Source organism: Rutidosis leptorrhynchoides, chromosome 7 (genome assembly GCF_046630445.1).
Source record: "Rutidosis leptorrhynchoides isolate AG116_Rl617_1_P2 chromosome 7, CSIRO_AGI_Rlap_v1, whole genome shotgun sequence".
In the NCBI taxonomy this organism is placed as follows: domain Eukaryota; kingdom Viridiplantae; phylum Streptophyta; class Magnoliopsida; order Asterales; family Asteraceae; genus Rutidosis; species Rutidosis leptorrhynchoides.
In genome coordinates this window covers 55,179,935-55,202,513 of record NC_092339.1, presented here as the reverse complement: position 1 = coordinate 55,202,513, position 22,579 = coordinate 55,179,935, and positions in this window count along the sequence as shown.

Genomic DNA, 22,579 nt, shown 5'->3' with positions numbered 1-22,579 from the left:
AATCAACTATTGTGAATCGTTTATAATGTATATGAACGGGTCCTTTCAACTTAACCGTTTTATTATTTCCCCCACCGGTTCTATTTCCTCCTCCGGTTCCTCCTCTTCCGGTTCTGATTCTTCTTCCGGTTCTGATTCTTCTTCCGGTTCCTCTTCGGGAACTTGTGAATCAGTCCAATATATATTCGACTCTTCGTTATTATTAGGTGAGTCAATGGGATTTGTGCTAGAGGTAGACATCTATCACACAATATCAAATATGTTAAGAGATTAATATATCACATAATATTCACATGTTAAAAATATATAGTTTCCAACAAAATTTGTTAAGCAATCATTTTTCAAGTAATCACGGTCGAAGTCCAGACTCACTAATGCATCCTAACAAACTCGATAAGACACACTAATGCAAAATTCTGGTTCTCTAAGACCAACGCTCGAATACCAACTGAAATGTACAGTTCTTATTGATTAAAAACGTTCCATATTAATTGATTTCGTTGCGAGGTTTTGACCTCTATATGAGACGTTTTTCAAAGACTGCAGTTTTTACAATACAAATATGTTATATCGAAATCAGTTTCTTGAATGCAGTTTTTACACAATATCATACAAACATGGACTCCAAATCTTGTCCTTATTTTAGTATGCAACAGCGAAAGCTCTTAGTATTCACCTGAGAATAAACATGCTTTAAACGTCAACAAAAATGTTGGTGAGTTATAGGTTTAACCTATATATATCAAATCGTAACAATAGACCACAAGATTTCATATTTCAATACACATCCCATACATAGAGATAAAAATCATTCATATGGTGAACACCTGGTAACCGACATTAACAAGATGCATATATAAGAATATCCCCATCATTCCGGGACACCCTTCGGATATGATATAAATTTCGAAGTACTAAAGCATCCGGTACTTTGGATGGGGTTTGTCAGGCCCAATAGATCTATCTTTAGGATTCGCGTCAATTAGGGTGTCTGTTCCTTAATTCTTAGATTACCAGACTTAATAAAAAGGGGCATATTCGATTTCGATAATTCAACCATAGAATGTAGTTTCACGTACTTGTGTCTATTTTGTAAATCATTTATAAAACCTGCATGTATTCTCATCCCAAAAATATTAGATTTTAAAAGTGGGACTATAACTCACTTACACAGATTTTTACTTCGTCGGGAAGTAAGACTTGGCCACTGGTTGGTTCACGAACCTATAACAATATATACATATATATCAAAGTATGTTCAAAATATATTTACAACACTTTTAATATATTTTGATGTTTTAAGTTTATTAAGTCAGCTGTCCTCGTTAGTAACCTACAACTAGTTGTCCACAGTTAGATGTACAGAAATAAATCGATAAATATTATCTTGAATCAATCCACGACCCAGTGTATACATATCTCAGTATTGATCACAACTCAAACTATATATATTTTGGAATCAACCTCAACCCTGTATAGCTAACTCCAACATTCACATATAGAGTGTCTATGGTTGTTGCGAAATATATATAGATGTGTCGACATGATAGGTCGAAACATTGTATACGTGTCTATGGTATCTCAAGATTACATAATATACAATACAAGTTGATTAAGTTATGGTTGGAATAGATTTGTTACCAATTTTCACGTAGCTAAAATGAGAAAAATTATCCAATCTTGTTTTACCCATAACTTCTTCATTTTAAATCCGTTTTGAGTGAATCAAATTGCTATGGTTTCATATTGAACTCTATTTTATGAATCGAAACAGAAAAAGTATAGGTTTATAGTCGAAAAATAAGTTACAAGTCGTTTTTATAAAGGAAGTCATTTCAGTCGAAAGAACGACGTCTAGATGACCATTTTAGAAAACAAACTTTCACTTTGAGTTTAACCATAATTTTTGGATATAGTTTCATGTTCATAATAAAAATTATTTTCCCAGAATAACAACTTTTAAATCAAAGTTTATCATAGTTTTTAATTAACTAACCCAAAACAGCCCGCGGTGTTACTACGACGGCGTAAATCCGGTTTTACGGTGTTTTTCGTGTTTCCAGGTTTTAAATCATTAAGTTAGCATATCATATAGATATAGAACATGTGTTTAGTTTATTTTAAAAGTCAAGTTAGAAGGATTAACTTTTATTTGCGAACAAGTTTAGAATTAACTAAACTATGTTCTAGTGATTACAAGTTTAAACCTTCGAATAAGATAACTTTATATGTATGAATTGAATGATGTTATGAACATCATTACTACCTCAAGTTCCTTGGATAAACCTACTGGAAATGAGAAAAATAGATCTAGCTTCAAAGGATCCTTGGATGGCTTGAAAGTTCTTGAAGTAGAATCATGACACGAAAACAATTTCAAGTAAGATTTCCACTCGAAATAAGATTGTTATAGTTATAGAAATTGAATTAAAGTTTGAATATGATTATTACCTTGTATTAAAAAGATAACCTACTGTAAGTAACAAAGGTTTCTTGATCTTGGATGATTACTTGGAATGGATTTAGAAAACTTGGAAGTAAACTTGCAATCTTGGAAGTATTCTTGATTTTATCAAACTAGAACTTTTGGAATTTATGAAGAACACTTAGAACTTGAAGATAGAACTTGAGAGAGATCAATTAGATGAAGAAAATTGAAGAATGAAAGTGTTTGTAGGTGTTTTTGGTCGTTGGTGTATGGATTAGATATAAAGGATATGTAATTTTGTTTTCATGTAAATAAGTCATGAATGATTACTCATATTTTTGTAATTTTATGAGATATTTCATGCTAGTTTCCAAATGATGATTCCCACATGTGTTAGGTGACTTAAATGGGCTGCCAAGAGCTGATCATTGGAGTGTATATACCAATAGTACATACATCTAAAAGCTGTGTATTGTACGAGTACGAATACGGGTGCATACGAGTAGAATTGTTGATGAAACTGAACGAGGATGTAATTGTAAGCATTTTTGTTAAGTAGAAGTATTTTGATAAGTGTCTTGAAGTCTTTCAAAAGTGTACGAATACATATCTAAACACTACATGTATATACATTTTAACTGAGTCGTTAAGTCATCGTTAGTCGTTACATGTAAATGTTGTTTTGAAACCTTTAGGTTAACGATCTTGTTGAATGTTGTTAACCCATTGTTTATTATAACAAATGAGATGTTAAATTGTTATATTATCATGATATTATGATATATAATATATCTTAGTATGATATATATATATATAGTTAAATGTCGTTACAACGATAATCGTTACATGTATGTCTCGTTTCGAAATCATTAAGTTAGTAGTCTTATTTTTACATATGTATTTCATTGTTAATACACTTAATAATATATTTACTTATCATTTAACATAATTAACCAAGTGTATCAATATCTTAATATGATTCATATGTACCTAGTAAGACGTTATAACGATAATCGTTATATATATCGTTTTCGAGTTTCTTAAATTAATAGTCTCATTTTTATGTATATAACTCATTGTTAAAATACCTAATGAGATACATACTTATAATAAAATCATGTTAACTATATATATAACCATATATATGTCATCGTATAGTTTTTACAAGTTTTAACGTTCGTGAATCACCGGTCAACTTGGGTGGTCAATTGTCTATATGAAACCTATTTCAATTAATCAAGTCTTAACAAGTTTGATTGCTTAACATGTTGGAAACACTTAATCATGTAAATAACAATTTCATTTCATATATATATATATATATAAACATGGAAAAGTTCGGGTCACTACATCAATTCCATCATTAAAAGGAAGTAAAGTCTTCTGAAAAAGACACGCGCTTCTTGATTTAGGTCAAGAAGTTGTCGTCCAGACCAGCTGTAGGTTGACGAAAAATCTAGAAAAGTCATCTCTAAAATCAGCAGGAAATCCACGGTCCTCAGCATCAAACAGGGTCGCCAAGTGGTCAGACTTATCCTAACCATGAGAGGATCTGTCTCGCAAAATGGGGAGGGCGCCGTGCAAATTAGCTTGATAAGACTAATGAATCAGACCCCCAGAAAGGATAATCTCCTTAAAGATTAAAAATCAGCTTTTAAGACTGATATTACTCAATCCTTGAGATTGACTTTAAAGATTTAGAATTACAAATTCATGGAATTCAATGATATCTAAACTCGAGCTTGAACGAGAAAATATTTTGATCAAAATTAAAACCGATTTGTTTTCTGAAAACCCATTTTCAATGCGTTCATTACCATTGAACGTAAAATCCTAGGAATTCACCTGGAATTCATTAGGTCACCTGAACCAAATCGGGTGTCAACCGTAAGAACGGTGGTTGTATAGCATGGTCAAAGACAGGACCTTGTGCCAGACCGAAAAACTATAGGGTGATCTTTACTATTGCTCCTACAAAGGACAGTAACTGCATCCAACACGTTTTAGACCATGAATAAATGCATGTCATTAGACATTGCCTTACCAGTTTCTTGTTCATCGCTTTCCTTTACAACCGAACGGTAGTTTGCCGAAAGGTAATATACGGAACAAGTAAACTGGATGTGTGCTTTTCGATACAGGGATAGCAGTGGATTACACGAACCTAAAAGTTTTTAGCCAAAATATTGATCCACAAATATATTTTGCAACACCGATGGTGGGTCAAATCAGAAAACTTATCTAGGGTAAAAGCTAGAATGAATTTTCAAAAGATCAAATGTTTTCATAAAAATCCAATTTCCTTAAAGGATCTAAATTTTTATAGTCATGTGGGACTGTAAACCACAATGTTAATATCAATGTTTATACCGCCGTATCAAAATCACTGATGTATAAAGTGTGAGAATAAAAAAGTGATTCGAGTGAAGTGTGATTTTATTTCAAGTTATGTATTGCTTGAGGACAAGCAACGTTCAAGTGTGGGGATATTTGATAGTGCTCCTAATGAACATATATTTAGTAGCAATATCCTCCCAATATGTAAATTATTTAGTTATAATTGTCCTATTTTAAGTTGTAATCGTTTATATTAAATAAGTGCGAAGACAAAAGCCAAAACGACGATTTGAAGACACAAATGATCAAAAAGCTCAAATGTACAAGATACAATCCAAGTGGTTCAATTTATTGATAAGAAACGTCTAAAAATGACAAGAGTACAAGTTGCGGAACGCAAAGTACAAGATATTAAATTATACGAAAGGACGTTCGAAAATCCGGAACCGGTACCCGAGCCAACTATCAACGCCCGACGCAACGGACTAAAAATTACAAGTCTACTATGCACAAGAATATAATATAATATTTAAATAATTATATAAATTATTTATATATTATATTATTAAATAAAAAGGTCGGCAAGCTAGAAACCAAGGCAACTTGGCTGGATCCTAGTGGCCATGCGATCGCATGGCCTGGTAGTTATAATCTCATGCGATCGCATGAGACGAAAAGTCAGGCCACATTCCTATAAATTGCAAGTTTGGGCGACGAGTTTAAACACACATATACATATATACTCCCTCTATAATATATAATAAATATATATATAATTATAATATATATATATAATATAGGGTAGTTTTATATTAGATTAGTTTTGGGTTATGTAAAGGTTATTTTACTGGTTTTAAAGTCGGAGCTCTGTCCGTGTAACACTAGGCGATAAATAATCAATGTAAGCTATGTTCTTCTTTTTTTAAATTAATGTCTCGTACTTAAGTTATTATTATGCTTATTTAAGACGAAGTAATCATGATGTTGGGCTAAAAATATTAAATTTGGGTAATTGGGCTTTGTACCATAATTGGAGTTTGGACAAAAGAACGACACTTGTGGAAATTAGACTATGGGCTATTAATGGGCTTTATATTTATTTAGCTAAATGATAGTTTGTTAATTTTAATATAAAGATTTACAATTGGACATACCTATAAATAACCATATACACTCAATCGGACACGATGGGCGGGGTATTTATATGTACGAATAATCGTTCATTTAACTGGACACGGGAATGGATTAATAGTCTATGGAATTATTAAAACAGGGGTGAAATTATGTACAAGCACACTTGGCGTAATTGTTAACAAAGTATTAAAACCTTGGGTTACACGCAGTTGATATCCTGATGTAATTATTAAACAAAGTATTAAAACCTTGTTACAGTTTAAGTCCCCAATTAGTTGGAATATTTGACTTCGGATATAAGGATAATTTGACGAGGATACTCGCACTTTATATTTATGACTGATGGACTGTTATGGACAAAAACCAGACGGACATATTAAATAATCCAGGACAAAGGACAATTAACCCATGGGAATGAACTAAAAATTAACACGTCAAACATCATGATTACGGAAGTTTAAATATGCATAATTCATTTATTTTCATATTTAATTGCATTTCTAATTATCGCACTTTTATTTATTGTCATTGTATTTAATTGCACTTTTAATTATCGTACTCTTTAATTTTCGCAATTTTATTTTATCGCACTTTTATTTATCGCAATTTCATTATCATTATTTATTTTACGCATTAAATTAATTCTTTTATTTATTTAATATTTTACATTAGGTTTTAACTGCGACTAAAGTTTTAAAATCGACAAACCGGTCATTAAACGGTAAAAACCCCCTTTTTATAATAATAATATTACTTTTATATATATTTGTATTTTTATAAATTAAAACTAATATAGCGTTAAGCTTGTTTAAAAGATTCCCTGTGGAATGAACCGGACTTACTAAAAACTACACTAATGTACGATTAGGTACACTGCCTATATGTGTTGTAGCAAGGTTTAGGTATATCAATTCTATAAATAAATAAATATCTTGTGTAAAATTGTATCATATTTAGTAGTTTTTCCTAGTAAAATATAAGCTATTTCATATACACATCTACGCACATCAGCTGGATCCACCTGATTACCTTCTTTGTTCACTATGTGACCGAGAAATTGAACTTCTTCCAACCAAAATGCACACTTTAAAAACTTAGCGTACAGTTTTTCTTTCCTTAACAACTCTAGCACTTTTCTCAAGTGTTCTTCGTGCTCTTGATCATTCTTCGAGTAAATAAGTATGTCATCGATGAAAACAATGACAAACTTGTGAAGATATGGCCCGCACACTCGGTTCATGAGGTATATGAACACAACTGGTGCGTTAGTTAATCCAAATGGCATAACCATAAACTCGTAATGACCGTAACGCATCCTAAAAGCGGTCTTTGGAATATCATCCTCCTTCACCCACATTTGATGATATCCAGAACGTAAATTGATCTTCGAATAAACAGACGAGCCTTGTAGTTGATTAAATAAGTCATCGATTCTCGGTAGTGGGTAGCGGTTCTTGATGGTAAGTTTGTTCAACTCTCGGTAGTCGATACACAACCTGAATGTACCATCTTTCTTCTTGACAAACAAAACAGGAGCTCCCCACGGTGATGTGCTTGGTCGAATGAAACCACGCTCTAAAAGTTCTTGTAATTGGCTCTGAAGTTCCTTTATTTCGCTAGGTGCGAGTCTGTATGGAGCACAAGCTATTGGTGCAGCTCCCGATACAAGGTTTATTTGAAATTCAACGGATCGGTGTGGAGGTAGTCCCGGTAATTCTTTCGAAAATACATCGGGAAATTCTTTTGCGACGGGAATATCATTGATGATCTTTTCTTCAGAATTGACTTTCTCGACGTGTGCTAGCACAGTATAGCAACCTTTTCTTATTAGTTTTTGTGCCTTCAGGATACTAATAAGATTTAACTTTGCGTTGCTCATTTCTCCGTACACCATTAAGGGTTTTCCATTTTCTCGTATAATGCGAATTGCATTTTTGTAACAAACGATCTCTGCTTTCACTTCTTTCAACCAGTCCATACCGATTATCACATCAAAACTCCCTAACTCTACTGGTATCAAGTCAATCTTAAATGTTTTTTTCTAACCAGTTTAATTTCTCGATTCCGACATATATTATCTGCTGAAATTAATTTACCATTTGCTAATTCGAGTAAAAATTTACTATCCAAAGGTGTCAATGGGCAACTTAATTTAGCACAAAATTCTCTACTCATATAGCTTCTATCCGCACCTGAATCAAATAAAACATAAGCAGATTTATCGTCAATAAGAAACGTACCCGTAACAAGCTCCGGGTCTTCCTGTGCTTCTGCCGCATTAATATTGAAAACTCTTACACAGCCCTGCCCATTAGTATTCCCCTGATTCGAGCAATTTCTAATAATGTGGCCCGATTTTCCACATTTATAACAAACAGCGTTGGTATTACTTGCTCCGACACTATTCGTTTCGGCATTACTTGTTCCGGCATTATTTGCTCCCTTAGTTCTATTAAACTTTGGTCCGTAGACCTCACACTTTGTCGCGCTATGACCATTTCTTTTACCCCTATTGCAAAATGTCGTGCAAAACCCCTGGTGATTTTCTTCACACCTATGACATGGCTGTTTTTGGTTTTTGTTGTCGTTGTTGTTATTGAGGTTGTTGTTGGGATTGTTATTGTTGTTGAAACGGTTGTTGTAGTTGTTGTTATTGTTGGGATGTTTGTTGTAGTTATTGTTAGGATTGCGGTTATTGTTGCGATTGTTGTTGCGGTTGTTGGGATAGTTGTTGCGATTGTGGTTGTAATTGTTATTGTTGTTGTACTGGTGACTCTTGTCACCGTTTTCCTCCCACTTCCTCTTGAGTTGTTTTGTGTTGGATTCTTCGGCCGCCTGCTCTTTAATTCTTCCCTCAATCTGATTTATGAGTTTATGAGCCATTCGACTTGCCTTCTGTATATAAGCGGGCTCATGTGAACTTACATCTTCTTGAATCCTTACTGGTAACCCTTTTACAAACGCATCGATCTTCTCTTCTTCATCTTCGAATGCTCCCGGACACAATAGGCACAACTCTGTGAATCTTCGTTCATATGTAGTAATGTCGAACCCTTGTGTTCGTAACTCTCTAAGTTCTGCCTTGAGTTTATTGACTTCGTTTCTAGGACGGTACTGCTCGTTCATCAATTGCTTGAATGCCGACCACGGTAGTGCGTAAGCAGCATTTTGTCCTACCTGTTCAAGATAGGTGTTCCACCACATTAATGCAGTACCTGTGAAGGTATGCTTAGCGTACTTAACTTTGTCCTCTTCAGTACACTTACTTATGGCAAACACCGATTCGACTTTCTCGGTCCACCGTTTCAATACAATTGGTCCTTCGGTTCCATCAAATTCCAAAGGTTTGCAGGTAGTGAATTCTTTGTAGGTGCATCCTACACGATTTCTTGCGCCGTTAGCTGCATTGCTAGATTCAGCGTTATTGTTGGTATGTAGCACAGCCTGTGGCTATGTTTGCAGTAAGAAAGGTACGAAATTCCTCTTCGTTCATATTCATGGTGTGTCAAGTAGTCGGTGCAATTGCCTTCAAAATAGACAACTGAATCGAGTTAATCATACAGAATATTAAGAGTAGTCATTAGTATTTTGTAGCATAATATGAACTCATTTATAAAAGCTTTTTCTTCATATTATCGTTTTATAAGTTTAAATTCGGGTACTACCTACCCGTTAAGTTCATACTTATTAGCTAATATACAATTCAACTACTACAATTCCATATGAAAAACTGATTATAATAATATATCACATACAAATATTCTTCAAACTTACAACTTCGCTATATTACATATAACATGAAATATAGTACACTATGATACAAGACAGTTTTGAAGATAAATCTAGTTAATACGCAAGTTGTTCAGCAAAGGAAATAAAGACACGTAATTCATAAGTCCAGAAACAAGTCATGCATTCTGGTTTTACTAAGACAACTTCTCATCCTTGGTCTTATGGAAAATAACCGTTATGACCATTGAATAGGCAGCATGTTGTAACGTTGTCAAAAGGACGAGGGTTTCGTAATGTCCAACAGCCCCGTAATAATCTAAAAACCTTGTTTCTCACCCCAACTACTGAATCCGTCACTTGTGGGAAGGTTTTATTTAAAAGTTGCAATCCGATATTCTTTTTCTCACTTTGGTAAGAAGCGAACATCATTAACCCGTAAGCATAACATGCTTCTTTATGTTGCATGTTAGAAGCTCTTTCTAATTCACGAAATCCTATGTTGGGATATGTTGAGTCAAAATAGGTTCTTAACCCGTAGCATAAAATTGCATTTGGGTTCCCAGCATTTAATGCTTTAAAGAAAACACGGCGTAACTTACGGTCTCCCCAATGTGATATACCCCACCTATCAAAGGAAAGCCTTTTACAAACTAAGGCATTTCCGGAAAGTCTTTCAAATGTTTGACAAGTTAATTTCGCCATAACTAAATGTGCTGATGAATTCTGACCGACTCTAGACAAGATTTCCTCAATCATATCCTCTGGTAGGTCTTCTAAAATATTCGGTTGTCTACCCTTAACGTCCATTTTGTTTTTATACAGTAAAATAGACAAGGATTAGATTCGTAATAATAAACAATACAAGCAATTTTTACATAGAACATAAAAGTACAAGCACACTACAATACATTTATTACACAACATGCTCACACCCCTTTAATCTGAATCACTAGTTTCTTCTTCTTCTTCGAACTTGGTTCTTTTTCCTAATCTTCTAGGGATATATGATATTCCTCTAATACGAGTCGTCGTTTTCCACATTGGTTTAGAAAAACCTGGTGGTTTAGAGGTTCCCGGGTTATTGTCACGATATTGAAAATACGGGTGTTGACGGTACATATAAAGTTCATCGGGGTCGGAATCAGATTTCTCTATTTTGATGCCTTTTCCCTTATTATTTTCTTTTACCTCATTAAATTGGGTCGGGGTAATTTCTATAACATCATCAGAATCCTCATCAGGATCCGATTCATCGAAAAATTGGTAATTTTCGCAATATTTTGCTTCCTTAGCGGAACACCATTGACCATTATTAACTTTGGTCCATTGGTTGAGGATTTTCTTTTATTTGACCGGTTTTCTGTGGTTCCTACTATTCCCCCCTCCGGAACCTCTTCTTCTTCCGGTTCCTCTTCTTCTGGTTCCTCTTCTTCCGGTTCCTCTTCTTCCGGTTCTGTTTCATCTTCTTCCGGTTCTTCGGCAACTTGTGAATCTTGCCAATATATATTCGACTCTTCGTTATTATTAGGTGAGTCAATGGGATTTGTGCTAGAGGTAGACATCTATCACACAATATCAAATATGTTAAGAGATTTATATATCACATAATATTTACATGTTAATAATATATAGTTTCCAACAAAAATGTTAAGCAATCATTTTTAAAGAAAATACGGTTGAAGTCCAGACTCACTAATGCATCCTAACAAACTCGATAAGATACACTAATGCAAATTTTCTGGTTCTCTAAGACCAAAGCTCGGATACCAAATGAAATGTCTCGTTCATATTGATTATAAACGTTCCATATTAATTGATTTCGTCGCGAGGTTTTGACCTATATATGAGACGTTTTTCAAAGACTGCATTCATTTTTAAAACAACCATAACCTTTATTATATCGATAAAGGTTTAAAAAGCATTACGTAGATTATCAAATAATGATAATCTAAAATATACCGTTTACACACGACCATTACATAATGGTTTATAATAAGAATATATTACATCAAAAATAAGTTTCTTGAATGCAGTTTTTACATAATATCATACAAGCATGGACTCCAAATCTTGTCCTTATTTTAGTATGCAACAGCGGAAGCTCTTAATAATCACCTGAGAATAAACATACTTAAAATGTCAACAAAAATGTTGGTGAGTTATAGGTGAAATGTCCCGTTCTTATTGATTAAAAACGTTCCATATTAATTGATTTCGTTGCGAGGTTTTAACCTCTATATGAGATGTTTTTCAAAGACTGCATTCATTTTTAAAACAAACCATAACCTTTATTTCATAAATAAAGGTTTAAAAAGCTTTACGTAGATTATCAAATAATGATAATCTAAAATATCCTGTTTACACACGACCATTACATAATGGTTTACAATACAAATATGTTACATCAAAATCAGTTTCTTGAATGCAGTTTTTACACAGTATCATACAAACATGGACTCTAAATCTTGTCCTTATTTTAGTATGCAACAGCAGAAGCTCTTAGTATTCACCTGAGAATAAACATGCTTTAAACGTCAACAAAAATGTTGGTGAGTTATAGGTTTAACCTATATATATTAAATCATAACAATAGATCACAAGATTTCATATTTCAATACACATCCCATACATAGAGATAAAAATCATTCATATGGTGAACACCTGGTAACCGACATTAACAAGATGCATATATAAGAATATCCCCATCATTCCGGGACACCCTTCGGATATGATATAAAATTCGAAGTACTAAAGCATCCAGTAATTCGAAGTACATCTAAAAGTTGTGTATTGTACGAGTACGAATACGGATGCATACGAGTAGAATTGTTGATGAAACTGAACGAGGATGTAATTGTAAGCATTTTTGTTAAGTAGAAGTATTTTGATAAGTGTCTAGAAGTCTTTCAAAAGTGTATGAATACATATTAAAACACTACATGTATATACATTTTAACTAAGTCGTTAAGTCATCGTTAGCCGTTACATGTAAGTGTTGTTTTGAAACCTTTAGGTTAACGATCTTGTTAAATGTTGTTAACCCAATATTTATAATATCAAATGAGATTTTAAATTATTATATTATCATGATATTATGATGTACGAATATCTCTTAATATGATATATATACATTAAATGTCGTTACAACGATAATCGTTACATATATGTCTCGTTTCAAAATCATTAAGTTAGTAGTCTTGTTTTTTACATATGTAGTTCATTATTAATATACTTAATGATATGTTTACTTATCATAATATCATGTTAACTATATATATAACCATATATATGTCATCATATAGTTTTTACAAGTTTTAACGTTCATGAATCACCGGTCAACTTGGGTGGTCAATTGTCTATATGAAACCTATTTCAATTAATCAAGTCTTAACAAGTTTGATTGCTTAATATGTTGGAAACACTTAATCATGTAAATAACAATTTCATTTAATATATATATAAACATGGAAAAGTTCGGGTCACTACAGTACCTACCAGTTAAATAAATTTCGTCCCGAAATTTTAAGCAGTTGGAGGTGTTGACGTATCTTCTGGAAATAAATGCGGGTATTTCTTCTTCATCTGATCTTCTCGTTCCCAGGTGAACTCGGGTCCTCTACGAGCATTCCATCGAACCTTAACAATTGGTATCTTGTTTTACTTAAGTCTTTTAACCTCACGATCCACTATTTCGACGGGTTCTTCGATGAATTGAAGTTTTTCGTTGATTTGGATTTCATCTAACGGAATAGTGAGATCTTCTTTAGCAAAACATTTCTTCAAATTCGAGACGTGGAAAGTGTTATGTACAGCCGCGAGTTGTTGAGGTAACTCAAGTCGGTAAGCTACTGGTCCGACACGATCAATAATCTTGAATGGTCCGATATACCTTGGATTTAATTTCCCTCGTTTACCAAATCGAACAACACCTTTCCAAGGTGCAACTTTAAGCATGACCATCTCTCCAATTTCAAACTCTATATCTTTTCTTTTAATGTCAGCGTAGCTCTTTTGTCGACTTTGGGCGGTTTTCAACCGTTGTTGAATTTGGATGATCTTCTCGGTAGTTTCTTGTATTATCTCCAGACCCGTAATCTGTCTATCCCCCACTTCACTCCAACAAATCGGAGACCTACACTTTCTACCATAAAGTGTTTCAAATGGCGCCATCTCAATGCTTGAATGGTAGCTGTTGTTGTAGAAAAATTCTGCTAACGGTAGATGTCGATCCCAACTATTTTCGAAATCAATAACACATGCTCGTAGCATGTCTTCAAGCGTTTGTATTGTCCTTTCGCTCTGCCCATTAGTTTGTGGATGATAGGCAGTACTCATGTCTAGACGAGTTCCTAATGCTTGCTGTAATGTCTGCCAGAATCTTGAAATAAATCTGCCATCCCTATCAGATATAATAGAGATTGGTATTCCATGTCTGGAGACGACTTCCTTCAAATACAGTCGTGCTAACTTCTCCATCTTGTCATCTTTTCTTATTGGCAGGAAGTGTGCTGATTTGGTGAGACGATCAACTATTACCCAAATAGTAACAAAACCACTTGCAGTCCTTGGCAATTTAGTGATGAAATCCATGGTAATGTTTTCCCATTTCCATTCCGGGATTTCGGGTTGTTGAAGTAGACCTGATGGTTTCTGATGCTCAGCTTTGACCTTAGAACACGTCAAACATTCTCCTACGTATTTAGCAACATCGGCTTTATACCTGGCCACCAAAAATGTTTCTTGAGATCCTTGTACATCTTCCCCGTTCCAGGATGTATTGAGTATCTGGTTTTATGAGCTTCTCTAAGTACCATTTCTCTCATATCTCCAAATTTTGGTACCCAAATCCTTTCAGCCCTATACCGGGTTCCGTCTTCCCGAATATTAAGATGCTTCTCCGATCCTTTGGGTATTTCATCCTTTAAATTTCCCTCTTTTAAAACTCCTTATTGCGCCTCCTTTATTTGAGTAGTAAGGTTATTGTGAATCATTATATTCATAGATTTTACTCGAATGGGTTCTCTGTCCTTACTGCTCAAGGCGTCGGCTACCACATTTGCCTTCCCCGGGTGATAAAGAATCTCAAAGTCATAATCATTCAACAATTCAATCCACCTACGCTGCCTCATATTCAGTTGTTTCTGATTAAATATGTGTTGAAGACTTTTGTGGTCGGTATATATAATACTTTTGACCCCATATAAGTAGTGCCTCCAAGTCTTTAATGCAAAAACAACCGCGCCTAATTCCAAAATCATGCATCGTATAATTTTGTTCGTGAATCTTCAATTGTCTAGACGCATAAGCAATCACCTTTGTTCGTTGCATTAATACACAACCGAGACCTTGCTTTGATGCATCACAATAAATCACAAAATCATCATTCCCTTCAGGCAATGACAATATAGGTGCCGTAGTTAGCTTTTTATTCAATAACTGGAACGCTTTCTCTTGTTCATCATTCCATTCAAATTTCTTCCCTTTATGCATTAATGCAGTCAAGGGTTTTGCTATTCTGGAAAAGTCTTGGATGTATCTTCTGTAGTAACCAGCTATTCCTAAAAACTGGCGTATGTGTTTCGGAGTTTTCGGGGTTTCCCACTTTTCAACAGTTTCTATCTTTGCCGGATCCACCTTAATACCTTCTTTGTTCACTATGTGACCGAGGAATTGAACTTCTTCCAACCAAAATGCACACTTTGAAAACTTAGTGTATAATTCTTCCTTCCTCAATACTTCTAACACCTTTTTCAAATGTTCACCGTGTTCTTGGTCATTCTTTGAGTAAATAAGTATGTCATCAATGAAAACAATGACAAACTTGTCAAGGTATGGTCCACACACTCGGTTCATAAGGTCCATGAACATAGCTGGTGCGTTAGTCAATCCAAACGGCATAATCATAAACTCGTAATGACCATAACGCGTCCTAAAAGTAGTCTTTGGAATATCATCTTCTTTTACCCGCATTTGATGATACCCGGAACGTAAGTCAATCTTTGAATAAACAGACGAGCCTTGTAGTTGATCAAATAAGTCATCGATTCTCGGTAGTGGGTAGCGGTTCTTGATGGTAAGTTTGTTCAACTCTCGGTAGTCGATACACAACCTGAATGTACCATCTTTCTTCTTGACAAACAAAACAGGAGCTCCCCACGGTGATGTGCTTGGTCGAATGAAACCACGCTCTAAAAGTTCTTTTAATTGGCTTTGCAGTTCTTTCATCTCACTGGGTGCGAGTCTGTAAGGAGCACGAGCTATTGGTGCAGCTCCTGGTACAATATCTATTTGAAATTCAACAGATCGATGTGGGGGTAATCCCGATAATTCTTTCGGAAATACATCGGGAAATTCTTTTGCGACGGGAACATCATTGATGCTCTTTTCTTCAGTTTGTACTTTCTCGACGTGTGCGAGAACAGCATAGCAACCTTTTCTTATTAGTTTTTGTGCCTTCAAATTACTAATAAGATGTAGCTTCGTGTTGCTCTTTTCTCCGTACACCATTAAGGGTTTTCTTTTTTCTCGTATAATGCGAATTGCATTTTTGTAACAAACGATCTCTGCTTTCACTTCTTTCAACCAGTCCATACCGATTATCACATCAAAACTCCCTAACTCTACTGGTATCAAGTCAATCTTAAATGTTTCGCTAACCAGTTTAATTTCTCGATTCCGACATATATTATCAGCTGAAATTAATTTACCATTTGCTAATTCGAGTAAAAATTTACTATCCAAAGGCATCAATGGACAACTTAATTTAGCACAAAAATCTCTACTCATATAGCTTCTATCCGCACCCGAATCACATAAAACGTAAGCAGATTTATTGTCAATAAGAAACGTACCCGTAACAAGCTCCGGGTCTTCCTGTGCCTCTGCCGCATTAATATTGAAAACTCTTCCGCGGCCTTGTCCATTCGTGTTCTCCTGGTTCGGGCAATTTCTAATAATATGGCCCGGTTTTCCACATTTATAACAAAATACATTGGCATAACTTGCTCCGACACTACTTGCTCCGCCATTACTCGTTCCGACACCATTTGTTCCTTTCGTTCTGTTAACCCCTGGTCCGTAGACCTCACACTTCGCCGCGCTATGACCATTTCTTTTACACTTGTTGCAAAATTTGGTGCAAAACCCCGAGTGATACTTTTCACACCTTTGGTATAGGTGCTTCTGATTGTTGTTGTTGTTGCGGTTATTATTGTTGTTGGGATGATTGTTGTAGTTGCTGTTGTTGTTGTTGTTGTTGTTGTTGTTGTTGTTGTTGTTGTTGTTGTTGTTGTTGTTGTTGTTGTTGTTGTTGTTGTTGTTGTTGTTGTTGTTGTTGTTGTTGTTGTTGTTGTTGTTGTTGTTGTTGTTGGGCCGTTTGTTGTTGTTGCAATTGATGTTGCGATTGTTGGGATAGTTGTTGCGATTATTGTTGTAATTGCTGTTGTTGTTGTATTGGTGATTCTTATCACCGTTTTCCTCCCACTTTCTTTTGACTTGCTTCACATTGTCCTCTTCAGCAGTCTGTTCTTTAATTCTTTCTTCAATCTGGTTCACTAGTTTGTGAGCCATTCTACATGCCTGTTGTATGGAGGCGGGCTCGTGTGAACTTATATCTTCTTGGATTCTTTCCGGTAATCCTTTCACAAACTCGCCTATCTTCTCTTCCTCATCTTCGAACGCTCCCGGACACAATAGGCATAATTCTGTGAATCGTCTTTCGTACGTGGTAATATCAAATCCTTGGGTTCGTAACCCTATAAGTTCTGTCTTGAGCTTATTGACCTCGGTTCTGGGACGGTACTTCTCGTTCATCAAGTGCTTGAATGCTGACCACGGTAGTGCGTAAGCATCATCTTGTCCCACTTGCTCTAGATAGGTATTCCACCATGTTAACGCAGAACCTGTGAAGGTATGCGTAGCGTACTTCACTTTGTCCTCTTCAGTACACTTACTTATGGCAAACACCGATTCGACCTTCTCGGTCCACCGTTTCAATCCGATCGGTCCTTCGGTTCCATCAAATTCCAAAGGTTTGCAGGCAGTGAATTCTTTGTAGGTGCATCCTACATGATTTCCTGTACTGCTAGATCCAAGGTTATTGTTGGTATGTAGCACAGCCTGTACTGCGGCTATGTTTGAGGCAAGAAAGGCAGGAAATTCCTCTTCGCTCATATTCAAGGTGTGTCGAGTAGTTGGTGCCATTTCCTTCAAAATAGTCAAATGAAACAAGTTAATCATACAGAATATTAAGAGTAGTCAATAGTATCTCGTAGCATAATATGAACTCATTTATAAAAGCTTTTTCTTCATATTACCGTTTTATAAGTTTAAATTCGGGTAGTACCTACCCGTTAAGTTCATACTAAGTAGCTAATATACAATTCAACTACTACAATTCTATATGAAAAACTGATTATAATAATATTTCGCGTTCAAACTTTTACACAATATTTTACAAACTTACAATACCGCTTATTTTACATATAGCATGAAATATAGCACACAATAAATTTGATACAAGATGGTTGTGAAGATAATTCTAGCTAGTAAACAAGTCGTTCAGCAAAGGCAATAAAGACACGTAATTCATACGTCCAGAAACAAGTCATGCATTCTGGTTTTACTAGGACTACTTCCCATCCTTGGTCTTGTGGAACATAACCGTTATGGCCGTTGATAAGATAGCGTGTTGTAACATCGTCAAAGGGACGAGGGTTACGTAATGTCCAACAGTCCCGTAACAATCTAAAAACCTCATTTCTTACCCCAATTACCGACTCCGTCACTTGTGGGAACTTTTTGTTGAATAGTTGTAGCCCGATGTTCTTGTTCTCACTTTGGTGAGAAGCGAACATTACTAACCCGTAAGCATAACATGCTTCTTTATGTTGCATGTTAGACTCTTTTTCTAAATCACGAAGTCCTATATTCGGATATATTGAGTCAAAATAATTTCTTAACCCGTTGCGTAAAATAGCATTTGGGATCCCCGCAATATATGCATCAAAGTAAACACATCGTAACTTATGGATTTCCCAATGTGATATCCCCCATCTTTCGAACGAAAGCCTTTTATAAATCAAGGCATTCTTGGAACGTTCTTCGAATGTCTTACAAACTGATCTCGCCTTAAATAGTTGTGCCGAGGAATTCTGACCGACTCTAGACAAGATTTCATCCATCATGTCTCCGGGTAGGTCTCTTAAAATATTGGGTTGTCTATCCATTTTGTGTTTTTATGCTGTAAAATAGACAAGAGTTAGATTCATAAAAAAAATACTTATTAATACAAGCAATTTTTACATATATCATAAAGCATAAGCACACTATATTACATATATTACACCACACGAATACAACTATCTTATTCCGACTCGCTCGTTTCTTTTTCTTCGGTTTTGGTTCGTTTTGCCAAGTTTCTAGGGATATATGATGTTCCCCTAATACGAGCCGTCATTTTCCACATTGGTTTAGAAAAACCTGGTGGTTTAGAGGTTCCCGGGTTATTGTCACAACTTAAGAAATACGGGTGTTGACGATACATATAAAGTTCATCGGGTTTGGAATCAAATTTCTCTATTTTTATGCCCTTTCCCTTATTGTTCTCTTTTGCCTTATTAAATTGTGTTGGGGTAATTTCTATAACATCATCGGAATCCTTGTCGGGATCCGATTCATCGGAGAATTGGTAATCCTCCCAATACTTTGCTTCCTTGGCGGAAACACCATTGACCATAACTAACTTTGGTCGGTTGGTTGAGGATTTTCTTCTACTTAACCGTTTTATTATTTCCCCCACTGGTTCTATTTCTTCTTCCGGTTCCGATTCTTCTTCCGTTTCCGACTCTTCTTCCGGTTCCGACTCTTCCTCCGGTTCCTCTTCGGGAACTTGTGAATCAGTCCACGAATAATTCCAATTTACATTTGACTCTTCATTATTATTAGGTGAGTCAATGGGACTTGTTCTAGAGGTAGACATCTATCACATAATATGAAACACGTTAAGAGATTAATATATCACATAATATTCACATGTTAAAAATATATAGTTTCCAACAAAATTTGTTAAGCAATCATTTTTCAAGTAAACACGGTCGAAGTCCAGACTCACTAATGCATCCTAACAAATTCGATAAGACACACTAATGCAAAATTCTGGTTCTCTAAGACCAACACTCGGATACCAACTGAAATGTCCCGTTCTTATTGATTAAAAACGTTCCATATTAATTGATTTCGTTGCGAGGTTTTGACCTCTATATGAGACGTTTTTCAAAGACTGCATTCATTTTTAAAACAAACCATAACCTTTATTTCATAAATAAAGGTTTAAAAAGCTTTACGTAGATTATCAAATAATGATAATCTAAAATATCCTGTTTACACACGACCATTACATAATGGTTTACAATACAAATATGTTACATCGAAATCAGTTTCTTGAATGCAGTTTTTACACAGTATCATACAAACATGGACTCCAAATCTTGTCCTTATTTTAGTATGCAACAACAGAAGCTCTTAGTATTCACCTGAGAATAAACATGCTTTAAACGTCAACAAAAATGTTGGTGAGTTATAGGTTTAACCTATATATATCAAATCGTAACAATAGACCACAAGATTTCATATTTCAATATACATCCCATACATAGAGATAAAAATCATTCATATGGTGAACACCTAGTAACCGACATTAACAAGATGCATATATAAGAATATCCCCATCATTTCAGGACACCCTTCGGATATGATATAAAATTCGAAGTACTAAAGCATTCGGTACTTTGGATGGGGTTTGTTAGGCCCAATAGATCTATCTTTAGGATTCGCGTCAATTGGGGTATCTGTTCCCTAATTCTTAGATTACCAGACTTAATAAAAAGGGGCATATTCGATTTCGATAATTCAACCATAGAATGTAGTTTCACGTACTTGTGTCTATTTTGTAAATCATTTATAAAACCTGCATGTATTCTCTCCCAAAAATATTAGATTTTAAAAGTGGGACTATAACTCACTTTCACAGATTTTTACTTCGTCGGGAAGTAAGACTTGGCCACTGGTTGATTCACAAACCTATAACAATATATACATATATATCAAAGTATGTTCAAAATATATTTACAAAACTTTTAATACATTTTGATGTTTTAAGTTTATTAAGTCAGCTGTCCTCGTTAGTAACCTACAACTAGTTGTCCACAGTTAGATGTACAGAAATAAATCGATAAATATTATCTTGAATCAATTCACGACCCAGTGTATACGTATCTCAGTATTGATCACAACTCAAACTATATATATTTTGGAATCAACCTCAACCCTGTATAGCTAACTCCAACATTCACATATAGAGTGTCTATGGTTGTTCCAAAATATATATAGATGTGTCGACATGATAGGGCGAAACATTGTATACGTGTCTATGGTATCTCAAGATTACATAATATACAATACAAGTTGATTAAGTTATGGTTGGAATAGATTTGTTACCAATTTTCACGTAGCTAAAATGAGTAGTTTTTACCAATTTTGTTTTGCTCGCCATTTATTCGTTTCTAATCCGTTTTGAGTGATTTAAGCGGCCACGGTTTCGTATTGAACTTGACTTTATGAAACTAAACAGAAAAGGAATAGGTTTATAGTCGGAAATACAAGTTACAAGTCGTTTTTGAAAGAGGTAGTCATTTCCGTCGAAAGAACGACATCTTGATGACTGTTTTGAAAAACATACTTTCACTTTGAGTTTAACCATGATTTTTGGATATGGTTTCATGTTCATAAGAAAAATCATTTTCCCAGAAGTATAGCTTTTAAATCAAAGTTTTTCATAGTTTTAATTATCCAAACCAAAACAGCCCCCGGTTATAACTACGACGGCGTAAATCCGGTTTTATGGTGTTTATCGTGTTTCCGGGTTTTAAATCATTAAGTTAGCATATCATATAGATATAGATCATGTGTATAGTTGATTTTAAAAGTGTAGTTAGAAGGATTAACTTTATTTGCGAACAAGTTTAGAATTAACTAAACTATGTTCTAGTGATTACTACTTTACCACTTCGAATATGATAGCTTTTTATGTATGAATCGAATGATGTTATGAACATCATTACTACCTTAAGTTCCTTGGATAAACCTACTGGAAAAGAGAAAAATGGATCTAGCTTCAACGGATCCTTGGATGGCTCGAAGTTCTTGAAGCAGAATCATGACACGAAAACAAGTTCAAGTAAGATCATCACTTGAAATAAGATTGTTATAGTTATAGAAATTGAACCAAAGTTTGAATATGATTATTACCTTATATTAGAATGATAACCTACTGTAAGAAACAAAGATTTCTTGAGGTTGGATGATCACCTTACAAGATTGGAAGTGAGCTAGCAAACTTGAAAGTATTCTTGATTTTATGAAACTAGAACTTTTGGAATTTACGAAGAACACTTAGAACTTGAAGATAGAACTTGAGAGAGATCAATTAGATGAAGAAAATTGAAGAATGAAAGTGTTTTTAGGTGTTTTTGGTCGTTGGTGTATGGATTAGGTATAAAGGATATGTAATTTTGTTTTCATGTAAATAAGTCATGAATGATTACTCATATTTTTGTAATTTTATGAGATATTTCATGCTAGTTACCAAATGATGGTTCCCACATGTGTTAGGTGACTCACATGGACTGCTAAGATCTGATCATTGGAGTGTATATACATACATCTAAAAGCTATGTATTGTACGAGTACGAATACGGATGCATACGAGTAGAATTGTTGATGAAACTGAACGAGGATGTAATTGTAAGCATTTTTATTAAGTAGAAGTATTTTGATAAGTGTCTTGAAGTCTTTCAAAAGTGTATGAATACATATTAAAACACTACATGTATATACGTTTTAACCGAGTCGTTAAGTCATCGTTAGCCGTTACATGTAAGTGTTGTTTTG